Source organism: Sardina pilchardus, chromosome 18, assembly GCF_963854185.1.
Source record: "Sardina pilchardus chromosome 18, fSarPil1.1, whole genome shotgun sequence".
Classification (NCBI taxonomy): domain Eukaryota; kingdom Metazoa; phylum Chordata; class Actinopteri; order Clupeiformes; family Clupeidae; genus Sardina; species Sardina pilchardus.
Window position 1 is genome coordinate 16,141,250 of NC_085011.1, and position 19,303 is coordinate 16,160,552.

A 19,303-nucleotide genomic window follows, 5' to 3' on the forward strand; every position below is an offset into this window, starting at 1 on the left:
TCAACCTGGTTAGCATTGTTAGCAATTTTAGCATTGTTAGCATAGTTAGCATTTTTAGCATTATTGCTAGAAATCATCAGTTAAGTTAGCTAATCAACCTGGTTAGCATTGTTAGTTTAAGTTAGCATTGTTACCATAGTTAGCATTGCTAGCATAGTTAGCATTTTTTAGCATAACTGTTAGAAATCATTAGCTATGTTAGCTAATCAACCTGGTTAGCACTGTGATCATAGTTAGCATAGTTAACATTTTTACCATTACTGCATGAAATCAGTAGCTAAGTTAACCAATCAACCTGGTTATCATTGTTACCATAGTTAACATTTTAACATGAATAGTAATCATTAGTTAAGTTAGAACTGGGAATGTTTCAGCTTTAAACTGTCAACCTTCACACTATCAACTCACTGTAAACTATGCAACCACCATGTTTACCCTAGCTACACCTTAGCAACCATATCTACATTATCTATCTATTTTTGCATTTCATGCACTGGTAATTCCTTGGAATTGCATTTCTAGTTATTTTTATTTTTCCTCTAACGTTTTTGTGCGTTCAATTCAGCTTCAACCGTTTAACGTAGAAACTTCATTCAAACTGTGCTGCGTAGGTCTTACTTAGGTGACTTCAGCTTTGTATTTTTCAACTTTGAAAACTTTATCGTTGAATTTATATTAATTTTTTAAAACATTTTTTCTCCCATAGACTTAACATTGGATTATGACATCATAATAGGGCAATTAGAATCTTATGCCAGGTGGCCAGCCCCACCTGCAGCAGCTCTCTCTCTCTCAGGCTTTAAGCATACAATCTCTCTGAAGACTACACATATCCTGTTAAACTGTTTCCTCTGTCCACAACTGTTTCAAAATAAAAGTCCTCACTGCAATAATACACTATTAAATCATTTAACCATTGAAACTACTCAACTATTTAACTGTTCAACCATTCCAACTGTCAGTTATCATCAACTATGCCTCCAGTCAACTACATGAAACCTCCATGTACCTAGCAACCAACATAGCAACCATTAAAATTAAGCGTTTATGACCGTTTCCATAGCAACCAACATGATTTTACTACAGTAACTTCTTTATTCCTGATAGTGGCCACCATAGATACCCTATCAACAAATGTTTCAAAATAAAAGTCCTCACTAGCAAGTTAGCTAGTTAGCATGGTTAGCATTGTTAGCATAGTTAGCATTTTTAGCATAACTGCTAGAAATGGTTAGCTAAATTAGCTAATCAACCTGGTTAGCATTGTTAGCATAGTTAGCATTGTTTGCATTTTTAGCATAACTGCTAGAAATCATTAGTTCAGTTAGAACTGTAATGTTTAAGCTTTAAACTGTCTACCTTCACACTATCAGCTTTCTTTAAACTATGCAACCACCATGTTTACCCTAGCTACACCTTAGTAACTATATCTACATTATCTACTGTATCTATACATTTTTGCATTTTCATGCACTCGTAATTTCCCTGGAATTACATTCTCTAGTTCTTATTATAGGTCATTATTATTCTTCTAACGCTTTTTGTGCGTGCAATTCAGCTTCAACCGTTTAACGTAGAAACTTCATTCAAACTGCGCTGCGTAGGTCTTACTTAGGTGACTTCAGCTATGTTTTTTTCAACTTTGAAAACTTTATCGTTGAATTAATATTAATTTTTTAAAACATTTTTTCTCCCATAGACTTAACATTGGATTATGACATCATAATAGGGCAATTAGAATCTTATGCCAGGTGGCCAGCCCCACCTGCAGCAGCTCTCTCTCTCTCAGGCTTTAAGCATACAATCTCTCTGTGAAGACTACATATCCTGTTAAACTGTTTCCTCTGTCCACAACTGTTTCAAAATAAAAGTCCTCACTGCAATAATACACTATTAAATCATTTAACCATTGAAAATACTCAACTATTTAACTGTTCAACCATTCCAACTGTCAGTTATCATCAACTATGCCTCCAGTCAACTACATGAAACCTCCACCTACCTAGCAACCAACATAGCAACCATTAAAATTAAGCTTTTATGACAGTTTCCATAGCAACCAACATGATTATACTACAGTAACTTCTTTATTCCTGATAGTGGCCATCATGGATACCCTAGCAACAAATGTTTCAAAATAAAAGTCCTCACTAGCAAGTTAGCATGTTAGCATAGTTAGCATTGTTAGCATAGTTAGCATTTTTAGCATAACTGTTAGAAATCATCAACTAAATAAGCTAATCAACCTCTTTAGCATAGTAAGCATGGTTAGCATTGTTAGCATAGTTAGCATTTTTACATAACTGCTTAAAATCATTAGCCAGGTTAGCTAATCTGGTAATCAGGTTAGCTAATTACATTTTAAACAGTCTATCTTCGCACCATCAACTTTCAAAAACTATGAAACTACCATGTCTACCCTAGCAACACCTTAGTAACCATATCTACATGATTTATCTGTAAATTTTTGCATTTTCATGCACTCGTAATTTCCTTGGAATTACATTCTCTAGTTAGAGTGCATGAAAATGCACTCTACTGTTATCCGGTTTCTTCTTATTACAGTGCATGAAAATGCACTGTACTGTTCTTCCAAAACTTCTTCTTCTTCTTCTTATTACAGTGCATGCAAATGCACTGTACTGTTCTTCCTAGGCTTCTTCTTCTTATTATTATTATTCCGCTTACCAAATTCATTTTTTCTATTCAGCTTGAACCGTTTAACTTAGAAACTTCATTCAAACGTCACAACGTAGGTCTTAAATAGGGGAATGCTGCTAAGTATTTTTCAACTTTGTAACTTTTATACTTTTTAAACTATAAATTAAAAACTATTCAAAATTTCCCCATAGACTTAACATTGGCCTCTATGACATCACAATCGGATCATTAAGCAATTAGAATCTTATGCCAGGTGGCCAGCCCCACCTGCAGCAGCCCTCTCTCTCTCAGGCAGCATACAATCTCTGTGAAGACTACATATCCTGTTAAACTCTCTTTCCACAACTGTTTCAAAATAAAAGTCCTCACTGCAATAATACACTATTAAATCATTTAACCATTGAAACTACTCAACTATCTAACTGTTCAACCATTCCAACTGTCAGTTATCTTCAACTATGCCTCCAGTCAACTACATGAGACCTCCATGTACCTGCAACCAACATAGCAACCATTAAAATTAAGCGTTTATGACCGTTTCCATAGCAACCAACATGATTTTACTATAGTAACTTCTTTATTCCTGATAGTGGCAGCCATGGATACCCTATCAACAAATGTTTCAAAATAGAAGTCCTCAGTAGCAAGTTAGCTAGTTAGCATAGTTAGCATTTTTAGCATAGCTGCTAGAAATGATTAGCTAAGTTAGCTAATCAACCTAGTTAGCATTGTTAACATAGTTAGCATTGTTAGCATAGTTAGCATTTTTAGCATAACTGCTAAAAATGATTAGCTAAGTTAGCTTATCAACCTGGTTAGCATTGTTACCATAGTTAGCATTGTTATCATAGTTAGCATTTTTAGCATAACTGATAGAAATCATTAGCTAAGTTAGCTAATCAACTTGGTTAGCATTGTTAGCATAGTTAGCATTGTTAACATTTTTAGCATTATTGTTAGAAATCATCAGCTAAGTTAGCTTATCAACCTGGTTAGCATTGTTAACATAGCTATCATTTTTACAATAACTGTTAGAAATCATTAGTTAAGTTAGAACAGGAATGTTTAAGCTTTAAAATGTCTACCTTAACACTATCAACTCTCTTTAAACTATGCAACCACCATGTTTACCCTAGCTACACCTTAGTAACCATATCTACATTATCTATCTATACATTTTTTTGCATTTTCATGCACTGGTAATTCCTTGGAATTGCATTTCTAGTTATTATTATTCCGCTGATCAAATTCATTTTTTCTATTCAGCTTGAACCGTTTAACCTAGAAACTTCATTCAAACGTTGCAACGTAGGTCTTCAATAGGGGCATGCTGCTAAGTATTTTTCAACTTTGTAACTTTTATACTTTTTAAACTAAAAATTAAAAACTATTAAAAATTTCCCCATAGACTTAACATTGGCCTCTATGACATCACAGTCGGATCGTTAAGCAATTAGAATCTTATGCCAGGTGGCCAGCCCCACCTGCAGCAGCTCTCTCTCTCTCTCAGGCTTTAAGAATACAATCTCTCTGTGAAGACTACATATCCTGTTAACTGTTTCCTCTTTCCACAACTGTTTCAAAATAAAAGTTCTCACTGCAATAATACACTATTAAATCATTTAACCATTGAAACTACTCAACTATTTAACTGTTCAACCATTCCAACTGTCAGTTATCATCAACTATGCCTCCAGTCAACTACATGAGACCTCCATGTACCTAGCAACCAACATAGCAACCATTAAAATCAAGCGTTTATGACCGTTTCCATAGCAACCAACATGATTTTACTACAGTAACTTCTTTATTCCCGATAGTGGCAGCCATGGATACCCTATCAACGAATGTTTCAAAATAGAAGTCCTCAGTAGCAAGTTAGCTAGTTAGCATGGTTAGCATAGTTAGCATTGTTAGCATATTTAGCATTTTTAACATAGCTGCTAGAAATGATTAGCTAAGTTAGCTAATCAACCTAGTTAGCATGGTTAGCATAGTTAGCATTGTTAGCATAGTTAGCATTTTTAGCATAGCTTCTAGAAATGATTAGCTAAGTTAGCTAATCAACCTAGTCAGCATTGTTAGCATAACTGTTAGAAATGATTAGCTAAGTTAGCTAATCAACCTGGTTTGCATAGTTAGCATAGTTAGCATTTTTAGCATAACTGATAGAAATCATTAGCTAGGTTAGCTAATCAACCTGGTTAACATTGTTAACATAGTTAACATTGTTATTATTGTTAGCATTTTTACCATAACTGTTATAAATCATTAGCTAAGTAAACCAATCAACCTGGTTATCATTGTTAACATAGTTAGATAACATTTTAACATACCTTTTAGAAATCATTAGTTAAAGGGATAGTTCGGGTTTTAAGACACGAAGTTATATGGGTTCCCCGTCAGCAACGTTGTGCATCAGCACTGACTTACCCCGCAACAGCGTCCTGTGAGCCGAGATCCAGCCGGTTTTTGATGCTGAAGAAAGTAGTCCGGCAAGTTTCTGGGGTCACGAAAGTAAAGTGTTTTTCTTCTCAAAACCATATGCGTTCAAAAGAGTGATATATTTGCACCACAAAAATGTTGTCCAGGAAAAATTCAAACCTCGTTATCACTTACTTATTTTTCGCGATTCCTATCACTGCGCGCTACTGACAGCTGGACAACGTTTTTGTGGTGCAAATATATCACTCTGTTGAACGCATATGGTTTTGAGAAGAAAAACACTTTACTTTCGTGACCCCAGAAACCTGCTGAAGAAAATAGTCCGGCATCAAAAACGATCAAAAACCGGCTGGATCTCGGCTCACAGGACGCTGTCGGGGGGTAAGTCAGTGCTGATGCACAACGTTGCTGACAGGGAACCCATATAACTTCGTGTCTTAAAACCCGAACTATCCCTTTAAGTTACAACTGGAATGTTTAAGCTTTAAACTGTCTAACTTCACACATCAACTGTCTTTAAACTATGCAACCACCATGTTTACCCTAGCTACACCTTAGTAACCATATCTACATTATCTATCTATATATTTTTGCATTTTCATGCACTGGTAATTCCTTGGAATTGCATTTCTAGTTATTATAGGCGATTATTATTCTTCTTCTAACGCTTTTTGTGCGTGCAATTCAGCTTCAACCGTTTAACGTAGAAACTTCATTCAAACTGCGCTGCGTAGGTCTTACTTAGGTGACTTCAGCTATGTATTTTTCAACTTTGTAACTTTTATACATTTTGAACTATTAAATAAAAACTATTAAAATGTTCCCATAGACTTAACATTACATTATGACATCATAATAGGGCAATTAGAATCTTATGCCAGGTGGCCAGTCCAGGTGCAGCTTGCTCTCTCTCTCTCAGGCTTTAAGCATACAATCTCATTAAGACTACAGATCCTGTTTCATACTTCCTCTGTCCACAATTGTTTCAAAATAAAAGTCCTCACTGCAATAATGCACTATTAAATCGTTTAACCATTGAAACTACTCAACTATTTAACTGTTCAACCATTCCAACTGTCAGTTATCATCAACTATGCCTCCAGTCAACTACATGAAACCTCCATGTACCTAGCAACCAACATAGCAACCATTAAAATTAAGCGTTTATGACCGTTTCCATAGCAACCAACATGATTTTACTACAGTAACTTCTTTATTCCTGATAGTGGCCACCATAGATACCCTATCAACAAATGTTTCAAAATAAAAGTCCTCACTAGCAAGTTAGCTAGTTAGCATGGTTAGCATTGTTAACATTTTTAACATAACTGCTAGAAATTATTAGCTAAGTTAGCTAATCAACCTGGTTAGCATAATTAACATTGTTAGCATAGTTAGCATTTCTAGCATAACTGTTAGAAATGATTAGCTAAGTTAGCTAATCAACCTGGTTAGCATTGCTAGCATAGTTAGCATTTTTAGCATAACTGCTAGAAATCATTAGTTCAGTTAGAACTGTAATGTTTAAGCTTTAAACTGTCTACCTTCACACTATCAGCTTTCTTTAAACTATGCAACCACCATGTTTACCCTAGCTACACCTTAGTAACTATATCTACATTATCTACTGTATCTATACATTTTTGCATTTTCATGCACTCGTAATTTCCCTGGAATTACATTCTCTAGTAGGTCATTATTATTCTTCTAACGCTTTTTGTGCGTGCAATTCAGCTTCAACCGTATAACGTAGAAACTTCATTCAAACTGCGCTGCGTAGGTCTTAATTAGGTGACTTCAGCTATGTTTTTTTTAACTTTGTAACTTTTATACTTTTTGAACTATTAAATAAAAACTATTAAAATTTCCCCATAGACTTAACATTGTGATTATGACATCATAATAGGGCAATTAGAATCTTATGCCAGGTGGCCAGTCCAGGTGCAGCAGCTCTCTCTCTCAGGCTTTAAGCATACAATCTCATTAAGACTACAGATCCTGTTTCACTACTTTCTCTGTCCAAAACTGTTTCAAAATAAAAGTCCTCATTGCAATAATACACTATTAAATCATTTAACCATTGAAACTACTCAACTATTTAACTGTTCAACCATTCCAACTGTCAGTTATCATCAACTATGCCTCCAGTCAACTACATGAAACCTCCATGTACCTAGCAACCAACATAGCAACCATTAAAATTAAGCGTTTATGACCGTTTCCATAGCAACCAACGTGATTTTACTACAGTAACTTCTTTATTCCTGATGATGGCCACCATAGATACCCTATCAACAAATGTTTCAAAATAAAAGTCCTCACTAGCAAGTTAGCTAGTTAGCATGGTTAGCATTGTTAGCATAGTTAGCATTTTTAGCCTAACTGCTAGAAATGATTAGCTAAGTTAGCTAATCAACCTGGTTAGCATTGTTAGCATAGTTAGCATTTTTAGCATAACTGTTTGAAATGATTAGCTAAGTTAGCTAATCAACCTGGTTAGCATCGTTAGCATAGTTAGCATTGTTACCATTTTTAGCATAACTGTTAGAAATGATTAGCTAAGTTAGCTAATCAACCTGGTTAGCATTGTTAGCATAGTTAGCATCGTTAGCATTTTTAGCATGACTGCTAGAAATCATTAGTTCAGTTAGAACTAATGTTTTAGCTTTAAACTGTCTACCTTCACACTATCAGCTTTCTTTAAACTATGCAACCACCATGTTTACCCTAGCTACACCTTAGTAACTATATCTACATTATCTACTGTATCTATACATTTTTGCATTTTCATGCACTCGTAATTTCCCTGGAATTACATTCTCTAGTTATCGATATTATAGTCTTCAGTCACTTTTTGTGCGTTCAATTCAGCTTCAACCGTTCGACGTAGAAACTTCATTCAAACTGCGCTGCGTAGGTCTTACTTAGGTGACTTCAGCTATGTAATTTTCAACTTTGAAAACTTTATCGTTTAATTTATATGATTTTTTTAAAACATTTTTTCTCCCATAGACTTAACATTGGATTATGACATCACAATGAAGTCGTTAAGCAATTAGAATCTTAAGCCAGGTGTTCAAAGCCACCTGGCAGCAACTCTCTGTCTCAGGCTTTCTGGCTCTCTTAAGACCACATATCCTGTTCAACTGTTTCCTCTACCCACAACTGTTTCAAAATAAAAGTCCTCACCATTTTTGCATTTTCATGCACTCGTAATTTCCTTGGAATTACATCTCTAGTTACAGTGCATGAAAATGCACTGTACTGTTCTTCCTAGACTTCTTATTACAGTGCATGAAAATGCACTGTACTGTTTTCCTAGACTTCTTATTATTATTATTCTGCTTACCACTTTTTCTGCCCGCAATTCCTCTTCAACCGTTTAACTTAGAAACTTCATTCAAACTCTGTAACGTAGGTCTTCTAATGGATCGGGTTGCTATAATTTTTCAACTTTGTAACTTTTATACTTTTTAAACTATAAATTAAAAACTATTCAAAATTACCCCATAGACTTAACATTGGCCTCTATGACATCACAATCGGGTCGTTGAGCAATTAGAATCTTATGCCAGGTGGCCAGCCCCACCTGCAGCAGCCCTCTCTCTCTCAGGCTATTAAGCAGACAATCTCTCTGTGAAGACTACATATCCTGTTAACTGTTTCCTCTGTCCACAACTGTTTCAAAATAAAAGTCCTCGCTGCAATAATACACTATTAAATCATTTAACCATTGAAACTACTCATCTATTGAACTGTTCAACGATTCCAACTGTCAGTTATCATCAACTATGCTTCCATTCAACTACATGAAACCTCCATGTACCTAGCAACCAACATAGCAACCATTAAAATTAAGCGTTTTTGACAGTTTCCATAGCAACCAACATGATTATACTTTCGTAACTTCTTTATTCCTGATAGTGGGCACCATGGATACCCTAGCAACTACTGTTTCAAAATAAAAGTCCTCACTAGCAAGTTAGCATTGTTAGCATGGTTAGCATTGTTAGCATAGTTAGCATTTTTAGCATAACTGCTAAAAATGATTAGCTAAGTTAGCTAATCAACCTGGTTAGCATTGTTAGCATAGTTAACATTGTTAGCATAGTTAGCATGTTAAGCACAACTGCTAAAATGATTAGCTAAGTTAGCTAATCAACCTGGTTAGCATTGTTAACATAGTTAGCAATGTTAGCATAGTTAGCATTTTTAGCATTACTGCTAGAAATTATCAGCTAAGTTAACTTATCAACCTGGTTAGCATTGTTAGCATAGTTAACATTTTAGAATACCTGTTAGAAATTATTAGTTAAGTTAGAACAGGAATGTTTAAGCTTTAAAATGTCTACCTTAACACTATCAACTCTCTTTAAACTATGCAACCACCATGTTTACCCTAGCTACACCTTAGTAGCCATATCTACATTTTTTTGCATTTTCATGCACTGGTAATTCCTTGGAATTGCTTTCTAGTTATTATTATTCCGCTTACCACTTTTTCTGCCCGCAATTCCTCTTCAACCGTTTAACTTAGAAACTTCATTCAAATTCTGTAACGTAGGTCTTCTAATGGATCGGGTTGCTATAATTTTTCAACTTTGTAACTTTTATACTTTTTAAACTATAAATTAAAAACTATTAAAAATTATCCCATAGACTTAACATTGGCCTCTATGACATCACAATCGGGTCGTTGAGCAATTAGAATCTTATGCCAGGTGGCCAGCCCCACCTGCAGCAGCCCTCTCTCTCTCAGGCTATTAAGCAGACAATCTCTCTGTGAAGACTACATATCCTGTTAACTGTTTCCTCTGTCCACAACTGTTTCAAAATAAAAGTCCTCGCTGCAATAATACACTATTAAATCATTTAACCATTGAAACTACTCATCTATTGAACTGTTCAACGATTCCAACTGTCAGTTATCATCAACTATGCTTCCATTCAACTACATGAAACCTCCATGTACCTAGCAACCAACATAGCAACCATTAAAATTAAGCGTTTTTGACAGTTTCCATAGCAACCAACATGATTATACTTTCGTAACTTCTTTATTCCTGATAGTGGGCACCATGGATACCCTAGCAACTACTGTTTCAAAATAAAAGTCCTCACTAGCAAGTTAGCATTGTTAGCATGGTTAGCATTGTTAGCATAGTTAGCATTTTTAGCATAACTGCTAAAAATGATTAGCTAAGTTAGCTAATCAACCTGGTTAGCATTGTTAGCATAGTTAACATTGTTAGCATAGTTAGCATGTTAAGCACAACTGCTAAAATGATTAGCTAAGTTAGCTAATCAACCTGGTTAGCATTGTTAACATAGTTAGCAATGTTAGCATAGTTAGCATTTTTAGCATTACTGCTAGAAATTATCAGCTAAGTTAACTTATCAACCTGGTTAGCATTGTTAGCATAGTTAACATTTTAGAATACCTGTTAGAAATTATTAGTTAAGTTAGAACAGGAATGTTTAAGCTTTAAAATGTCTACCTTAACACTATCAACTCTCTTTAAACTATGCAACCACCATGTTTACCCTAGCTACACCTTAGTAGCCATATCTACATTTTTTTGCATTTTCATGCACTGGTAATTCCTTGGAATTGCTTTCTAGTTATTATTATTCCGCTTACCACTTTTTCTGCCCGCAATTCCTCTTCAACCGTTTAACTTAGAAACTTCATTCAAATTCTGTAACGTAGGTCTTCTAATGGATCGGGTTGCTATAATTTTTCAACTTTGTAACTTTTATACTTTTTAAACTATAAATTAAAAACTATTAAAAATTATCCCATAGACTTAACATTGGCCTCTATGACATCACAATCGGGTCGTTGAGCAATTAGAATCTTATGCCAGGTGGCCAGCCCCACCTGCAGCAGCCCTCTCTCTCTCAGGCTATTAAGCAGACAATCTCTCTGTGAAGACTACATATCCTGTTAACTGTTTCCTCTGTCCACAACTGTTTCAAAATAAAAGTCCTCGCTGCAATAATACACTATTAAATCATTTAACCATTGAAACTACTCATCTATTGAACTGTTCAACGATTCCAACTGTCAGTTATCATCAACTATGCTTCCATTCAACTACATGAAACCTCCATGTACCTAGCAACCAACATAGCAACCATTAAAATTAAGCGTTTTTGACAGTTTCCATAGCAACCAACATGATTATACTTTCGTAACTTCTTTATTCCTGATAGTGGGCACCATGGATACCCTAGCAACTACTGTTTCAAAATAAAAGTCCTCACTAGCAAGTTAGCATTGTTAGCATGGTTAGCATAGTTAACATTGTTAGCATAGTTAGCATTTTTAGCATAACTGCTAAAAAATGATTAGCTAAGATAGCTAATCAACCTGGTTAGCATTGTTAGCATAGTTAGCATTGTTAACATTTTTAGCACAATTGCTAAAATGATTAGCAAAGTTAGCTAATCAACGTGGTTAGCATTGTTAACATAGTTAGCAATGTTAGCATAGTTAGCATTTTTAGCATTACTGCTAGAAATCATCAGCTAAGTTAACTTATCAACCTGGTTAGCATTGTTAGCATAGTTAACATTGTAGAATCCCTGTTAGAAATTATTAGTTAAGTTAGAACAGGAATGTTTAAGCTTTAAAATGTCTACCTTAACACTATCAACTCTCTTTAAACTATGCAACCACCATGTTTACCCTAGCTACACTTAGTAGCCATATCTACATTTTTTTTGCATTTTCATGCACTGGTAATTCCTTGGAATTGCATTTCTAGTTATTATTATTCCGCTTACCACTTTTTCTGACCGCAATTTCTCTTCAACCGTTTAACTTAGAAACTTCATTCAAACTTTGTAACGTAGGTATTCTAATGGATCGGGTTGCTATGACTTTTCAACTTTGTAACTTCTATACTTTTTGAACTATTAAATAAAAACTATTAAAATTTCCCCATAGACTTAACATTGGCCTCTATGACATCACAATCGGGTCGTTGAGCAATTAGAATCTTATGCCAGGTGGCCAGCCCCACCTGCAGCAGCCCTCTCTCTCTCAGGCTTTAAGCATACAATCTCTCTGTGAAGACTACATATCCTGTTAACTGTTTCCTCTGTCCACAACTGTTTCAAAATAAAAGTCCTCACTGCAATAATACACTATTAAATCATTTAACCACTGAAACTACTCAACTATTTAACTGTTCAACCATTCCAACTGTCAGTTATCATCAACTATGCCTCCAGTCAACTGAATTAATCCTCCATGTACCTAGCAACCAACATAGCAACCATTAAAATTAAGCATTTTTGACAGTTTCCATAGCAATCAACATGATTATACTACAGTAACTTCTTTATTCTTGATAGTGGGCACCATGGATACCCTAGCAACTACTGTTTCAAAATAAAAGTCCTCACTAGCAAGTTAGCATTGTTAGCATGGTTAGCACAGTTAGCATTGTTAGCATAGTTAGCATTTTTAGCATAACTGCTAAAAATGATTAGCTAAGTTAGCTAATCAACCTGGTTAGCATCGTTAGCATTGTTAGCATAGTTAGCATTTTTAGCACAACTGCTAAAATGATTAGCTAAGTTAGCTAATCAACGTGGTTAGCATTGTTAACATAGTTAGCAATGTTAGCATAGTTAGCATTTTTAGCATTACTGCTAGAAATTATCAGCTAAGTTAACTTATCAACCTGGTTAGCATTGTTAGCATAGTTAACATTTTAGAATACCTGTTAGAAATTATTAGTTAAGTTAGAACAGGAATGTTTAAGCTTTAAAATGTCTACCTTAACACTATCAACTCTCTTTAAACTATGCAACCACCATGTTTACCCTAGCTACACCTTAGTAGCCATATCTACATTTTTTTGCATTTTCATGCACTGGTAATTCCTTGGAATTGCATTTCTAGTTATATTTATTATTATTCCGCTTACCACTTTTTCTGACCGCAATTTCTCTTCAACAGTTTAACTTAGAAACTTCATTCAAACTTTGTAACGTAGGTATTCTAATGGATCGGGTTGCTTTGACTTTTCAACTTTGTAACTTTTATACTTTTTGAACTATTAAATAAAAACTATTCAACATTTCCCCATAGACTTAACATTGGCCTCTATGACATCACAATCGGGTCGTTGAGCAATTAGAATCTTATGCCAGGTGGCCAGCCCCACCTGCAGCAGCCCTCTCTCTCTCAGGCTTTAAGCATACAATCTCTCTGTGAAGACTACATATCCTGTTAACTGTTTCCTTTTTCCACAACTGTTTCAAAATAAAAGTCCTCACTGCAATAATACACTATTAAATCATTTAACCACTGAAACTACTCAACTATTTAACTGTTCAACCATTCCAACTGTCAGTTATCATCAACTATGCCTCCAGTCAACTGAATTAATCCTCCATGTACCTAGCAACCAACATAGCAACCATTAAAATTAAGCATTTTTGACAGTTTCCATAGCAATCAACATGATTATACTACAGTAACTTCTTTATTCTTGATAGTGGGCACCATGGATACCCTAGCAACTACTGTTTCAAAATAAAAGTCCTCACTAGCAAGTTAGCATTGTTAGCATGGTTAGCACAGTTAGCATTGTTAGCATAGTTAGCATTTTTAGCATAACTGCTAAAAATGATTAGCTAAGTTAGCTAATCAACCTGGTTAGCATCGTTAGCATTGTTAGCATAGTTAGCATTTTTAGCACAACTGCTAAAATGATTAGCTAAGTTAGCTAATCAACGTGGTTAGCATTGTTAACATAGTTAGCAATGTTAGCATAGTTAACATTTTTTAGCATTACTGCTAGAAATCATCAGCTAAGTTAACTTATCAACCTGGTTAGCATTGTTAGCATGGTTAACATTTTAGAATACCTGTTAGAAATTATTAGTTAAGTTAGAACAGGAATGTTTAAGCTTTAAAATGTCTACCTTAACACTATCAACTCTCTTTAAACTATGCAACCACCATGTTTACCCTAGCTACACCTTAGTAGCCATATCTACATTTTTTTGCATTTTCATGCACTGGTAATTCCTTGGAATTGCATTTCTAGTTATATTTATTATTATTCCGCTTACCACTTTTTCTGACCGCAATTTCTCTTCAACAGTTTAACTTAGAAACTTCATTCAAACTTTGTAACGTAGGTATTCTAATGGATCGGGTTGCTTTGACTTTTCAACTTTGTAACTTTTATACTTTTTGAACTATTAAATAAAAACTATTCAACATTTCCCCATAGACTTAACATTGGCCTCTATGACATCACAATCGGGTCGTTGAGCAATTAGAATCTTATGCCAGGTGGCCAGCCCCACCTGCAGCAGCCCTCTCTCTCTCAGGCTTTAAGCATACAATCTCTCTGTGAAGACTACATATCCTGTTAACTGTTTCCTTTTTCCACAACTGTTTCAAAATAAAAGTCCTCACTGCAATAATACACTATTAAATCATTTAACCACTGAAACTACTCAACTATTTAACTGTTCAACCATTCCAACTGTCAGTTATCGTCAACTATGCCTCCAGTCAACTAAATGAAACCTCCATGTACCTAGCAACCAACATAGCAACCATTAAAACTAAGCGTTTTTGACAGTTTCCATAGCAACCAACATGATTATACTACAGTAACTTCTTTATTCCTGATAGTGGGCACCATGGATACCCTAGCAACTACTGTTTAAAAATAAAAGTCCTCACTAGCAAGTTAGCATTGTTAGCATGGTTAGCATTGTTAGCATTTTTAGCATAACTGCTAAAAATGATTAGCTAAGTTAGCTAATCAACCTGGTTAGCATTGTTAGCATTATTAGCATAGTTAGCATTTTTAGTACAACTGCTAAAATGATTAGCTAAGTTAGCTAATCAACATGGTTAGCATTGTTAACATAGTTAGCAATGTTAGCATAGTTAGCATTTTTAACATTACTGCTAGAAATCATCAGCTATGTTAACTTATCAACCTGGTTAGCATTGTTAGCATAGTCAACATTTTAGAATACCTGTTAGAAATCATTAGTTAAGTTAGAACAGGAATGTTTAAGCTTTAAAATGTCTACCTTAACACCATCAACTCTCTTTAAACTATGCAACCACCATATTTACCCTAGCTACACCTTAGTAGCCATATCTACATTTTTTTTGCATTTTCATGCACTGGTAATTCCTTGGAATTGCATTTCTAGTTACTTGGTGATATCAGATCGTGCCTCTATGCTGCACCAAAAGTGCCTGTATTGAGAAATGTCAAATGATCTGCGATCACTTTGCGTTAGGTATATAGCCGTTAGCATCCGTGTAGATTCTTTAAAGGAATACAGACGCGGGTAAAGCAGTATGAAATATCCCTTATGCTGACAATATATTATTGTACTTCTGTAACCCTGCCGCGTCTACTCAACGTCTTGTTCAGCTTATTGAATTGTTCTCTACATTCTCTGGATACAAAATCAATTAACTGAAATCTGAGGCAATAACCTCTCCAGGCAGGATCCATGTGTTCCTGTGGACGCGTCTCCATTTAGATGGTCCCCCTCATATCAGGGTTTAACACATATTGTTTACTCTGTTATCCTCTCTACCTGTCCCTGTAGTCATGGCCTCCTCATTGCAAAATTCAGGCTCATAATTTTCAGCAGGAGACCGGCTTATCTGCTGCTCAGAAAAACAATATTTTACTCCATACACAGATCAAGTTTTGTTATCAATATTTGTATAATATTTGCAAAGTCTATGAATCGCCATATATTGGGTGATATAAAAAGGCTAATATTTTAATTCAATTTAATATTTTGCTTGCTAATAGGTTGACAACGCTTCAACAATATTAACCAATGCTGCCGGAACGTTAGCCAAATAGTTAGGCCTACGTTGCGAATCATTAGGCCTATATGTCTCTTTACCAGTTGCCACTTGTGTTTGTCCTCTCGAAAATAAATCAGTAAGCTTGGCACTTTTGGGGTTTTGGCATCCACAACAGAATGACCTGAATGCACATAACATAAACCAGTGTGTAGGCTTAACAGGCTACAGCAATAAGTGTGTTATAAAACCATCAGGATACAGAAAATGCAATGTAATAATTAGAAGTATCGGTATAGTCGCTTAAAGTCACAAATCATATTTAATAGGCTACCTGCACAGTTATATAATCACATAATACAAATAGCAGAAACTCATTCGTTGTTGCATGAGGCTGTGAGTGTGTGTGCATGTATGTGTAGGCTGAATCGCAATCGCATCAAAATAAATCTGATCCCTCTCTTCATCCCATACCCCAAACATGTCATGACATGTCGTGGAACAGAAACAACAACCAGAGCTATAATTTTTATTGTCATCGCAGTTTTAAAGCTTCTCCACCAGGGGGTGCTGCTTCCCATGCCCATGCCTAACAGTCACAAACCTTCAGACATGTGGTTCTGTCACCAGTGAGGGAAAGTGGAATAGAGCATTATGTCCAAAATTCCAATTATGTGGTTTAATGTTCTGCATTTCTCACTAGCAGGTTACTATGATACTAAAAGTATGCTCCTGCGTTGTGACCCTGTATGATATCTGTACTGTTCCTAAACATGGAATGCGTCAGGGTTGATATCACTTGTTTTCTGTTTTACATCCAAAACCATTTGCGTCTTTGATTAGGGTAGACTGGATGGCTTCTGACTTTGCCACTGTTACTGTATAATCATACCGAATTATTATCTATCATTTGGTGTTGTGTAGACGTACTTACAGTTTTTGCCCCGGCATTGCTTGAACATGTTTCAAAACTTTACATACAAGCACAAAAAACACAACACTGGGAAATAAACCATTCACATCTATGTTGAATTTAAGCTCTGCTACCAAACCTACAAGCCCTTGTCAAAATGATACACACTTGCATCATATGAATACACTTTAGCAGGTGTGTGTGTGTGTGTGTGTGTGTGTGTTTGTGTTTATGGTAACACAAGTGAATATGGGAATTATGGTTGCCAGTGATGTGAATGATACAGCATCAACAATATTCAATATTTCTAGTGGCGATAAAGTGATAGGGTAGCCTAGAAATCTGGACGCACCCTAGCGACAAAAGATATCTTTTGCCTAGCGGGATGGTCTAGTCTCTAGTGTCACACCGGTAAGGCCAATCCTGCGTCCGGCACCAAGTCAGCCGGTCCAATCAGAACGCTCTATCTGTGTACCGACTCCCGAGTCTGAGCCCGCCTTAGCACGGTGACGACAGAGCTGCGCTATAGCGAGATAGCAGAACAACCATAGAGAACAACGAAGATGGATGAGGCTAACAAAGCGCGCTCGTTTGAATCGGCTTTGTCATCAACTTTGGAAGAGTTAGACTTGCGCTCATGCACTCAAGTCATTCGTTTTAAAGGATGTATTTGCCATTTTGCCGACTGGCTACGATTGGTCACAAGTGCTGGCCTATTACGTGCAGAGACAGTTTGAAAGACAACAATTCATCCCACCCACAGGCTTCAGCTCTGTGAATGATCCGACTCCAGACTATACATTTAATGTATTCTGATGTGTTCATATGTGTAGTATATGCGTTGTAGGGGTCATACCACTGTACAGGACTTTGACACCAAAAGCCTGACCAGATGCAGACATTAAATAGGACACTATACCACCAAGGCTCAGGAACATCAGTGACAACATGGGCCGAAGGAGATTGCATGTTGGTCAGTGTGTCTGAGTTTTGTGAAATGGTTGCCATCTGCCCTGCCCTAGGCTATTGGCATGAATTACATTTGTATGTTTTAGTATAACAGGCTTGGTTAGGATTTGACTAGAAGACGAATAGAGGAAGTGAATCGAGGATCATCTTCTGTCAGGATGCTCAGCAGCCGCTTCTAATAGCAATCACAATTGTTAGACTCTGCCGTTTTACTTTACTTTAGTTTTACTGTCTCTGACTTAGCCTGTGTTCTGTTATTCATTTATTGTACCATCTACAATAAATCATCATCTAATCACCGATCCCATTCCACCCAATCTCCTATAGCAGACCCCCAGCTGTGGGCTTGATTTTCTTTCCTTTGTCCCTTAGAAGGTGAGATCATCATTGGTAGACAGTAGGACTCTAGGCCTGTTTCCTACCAAGGCCTTGTAGCTCGGGAACATCAGTGATTACATGGGTCGAAAGGTCGAAAGAGATAGAACGTTTGTCTGTGTGTATGGGTTTTGCCATCTAGTCTGGTTTTGTGCACTATAGAACATATATGAACATAGTCATCTCATCTCATCTCAACATCACTTACAACACCTGACGAATTTCTTTTTTCCCCACCCTCTTTCTTTCTAATTTCCTATCTACTCTCTGTGTATTGTTATCCTTGAGTATATCTGTATGTGTTAGTATACATGTACAGCGTGTACTGTATGTATTGTCCTTTTGTATCATGAATTAAGTCATGATTTATCTATTATCTCATTCCTTTATGTTTATTATGCCCCATCATCCTCATTTTTTTTAATTCAAAATGCTTTCATTTAGTTTTACTACAAATGTCCACACATAGATCACCACCAGAGTACTCTCCTCAAGCCCCGCCTCCTCCCACCCCCTTCCTTATATTGCACAGTGTTGAGTGGCTCTTACACACTCTCCTTGATCCTCGACTATCTGATAGACTATCCCATTGTTGCGGCCCCATCATCCTCTATCTAGATCAGTGAGGACGAGGATCGAGGAAGGAAGGGAGGGTGTATAAAACACCAAATGAGAGGCACCCATTGAAACGCACACCTTGCAACCATCAACCACATCTTCAAGTCAAAGCTGGAGAAAACACTCGGAAAGGTAAAGACTGCATCATCAACACTATATGTTGTTTCATCTGTCACCTGTCTGCATATAAATGGTATCAATTAAATCTGTGTTATCTCCCAGTATGGCAGGCCTGCTTGTTCTGTTGACTCTGGTGCCATGGATCACACTGGCTACATCTTCGCAAAATAATGGTATGTGCATTTGTTATCAAGAAATGTAGCATTTACAGTTAACATAATGGTGATACAGTTTTTCTCAATTGCTTTGGCACATTTCTCAAATCATCCTTGAGATTTGCAGAACAGTAAATGCATTTCTCAAAACAATTTGTACAAATAGTAAAACACCATGGATTACCTGAAGCTTGCTCAAAATCCTTAGTTCATCTCTCAAAACGAAAT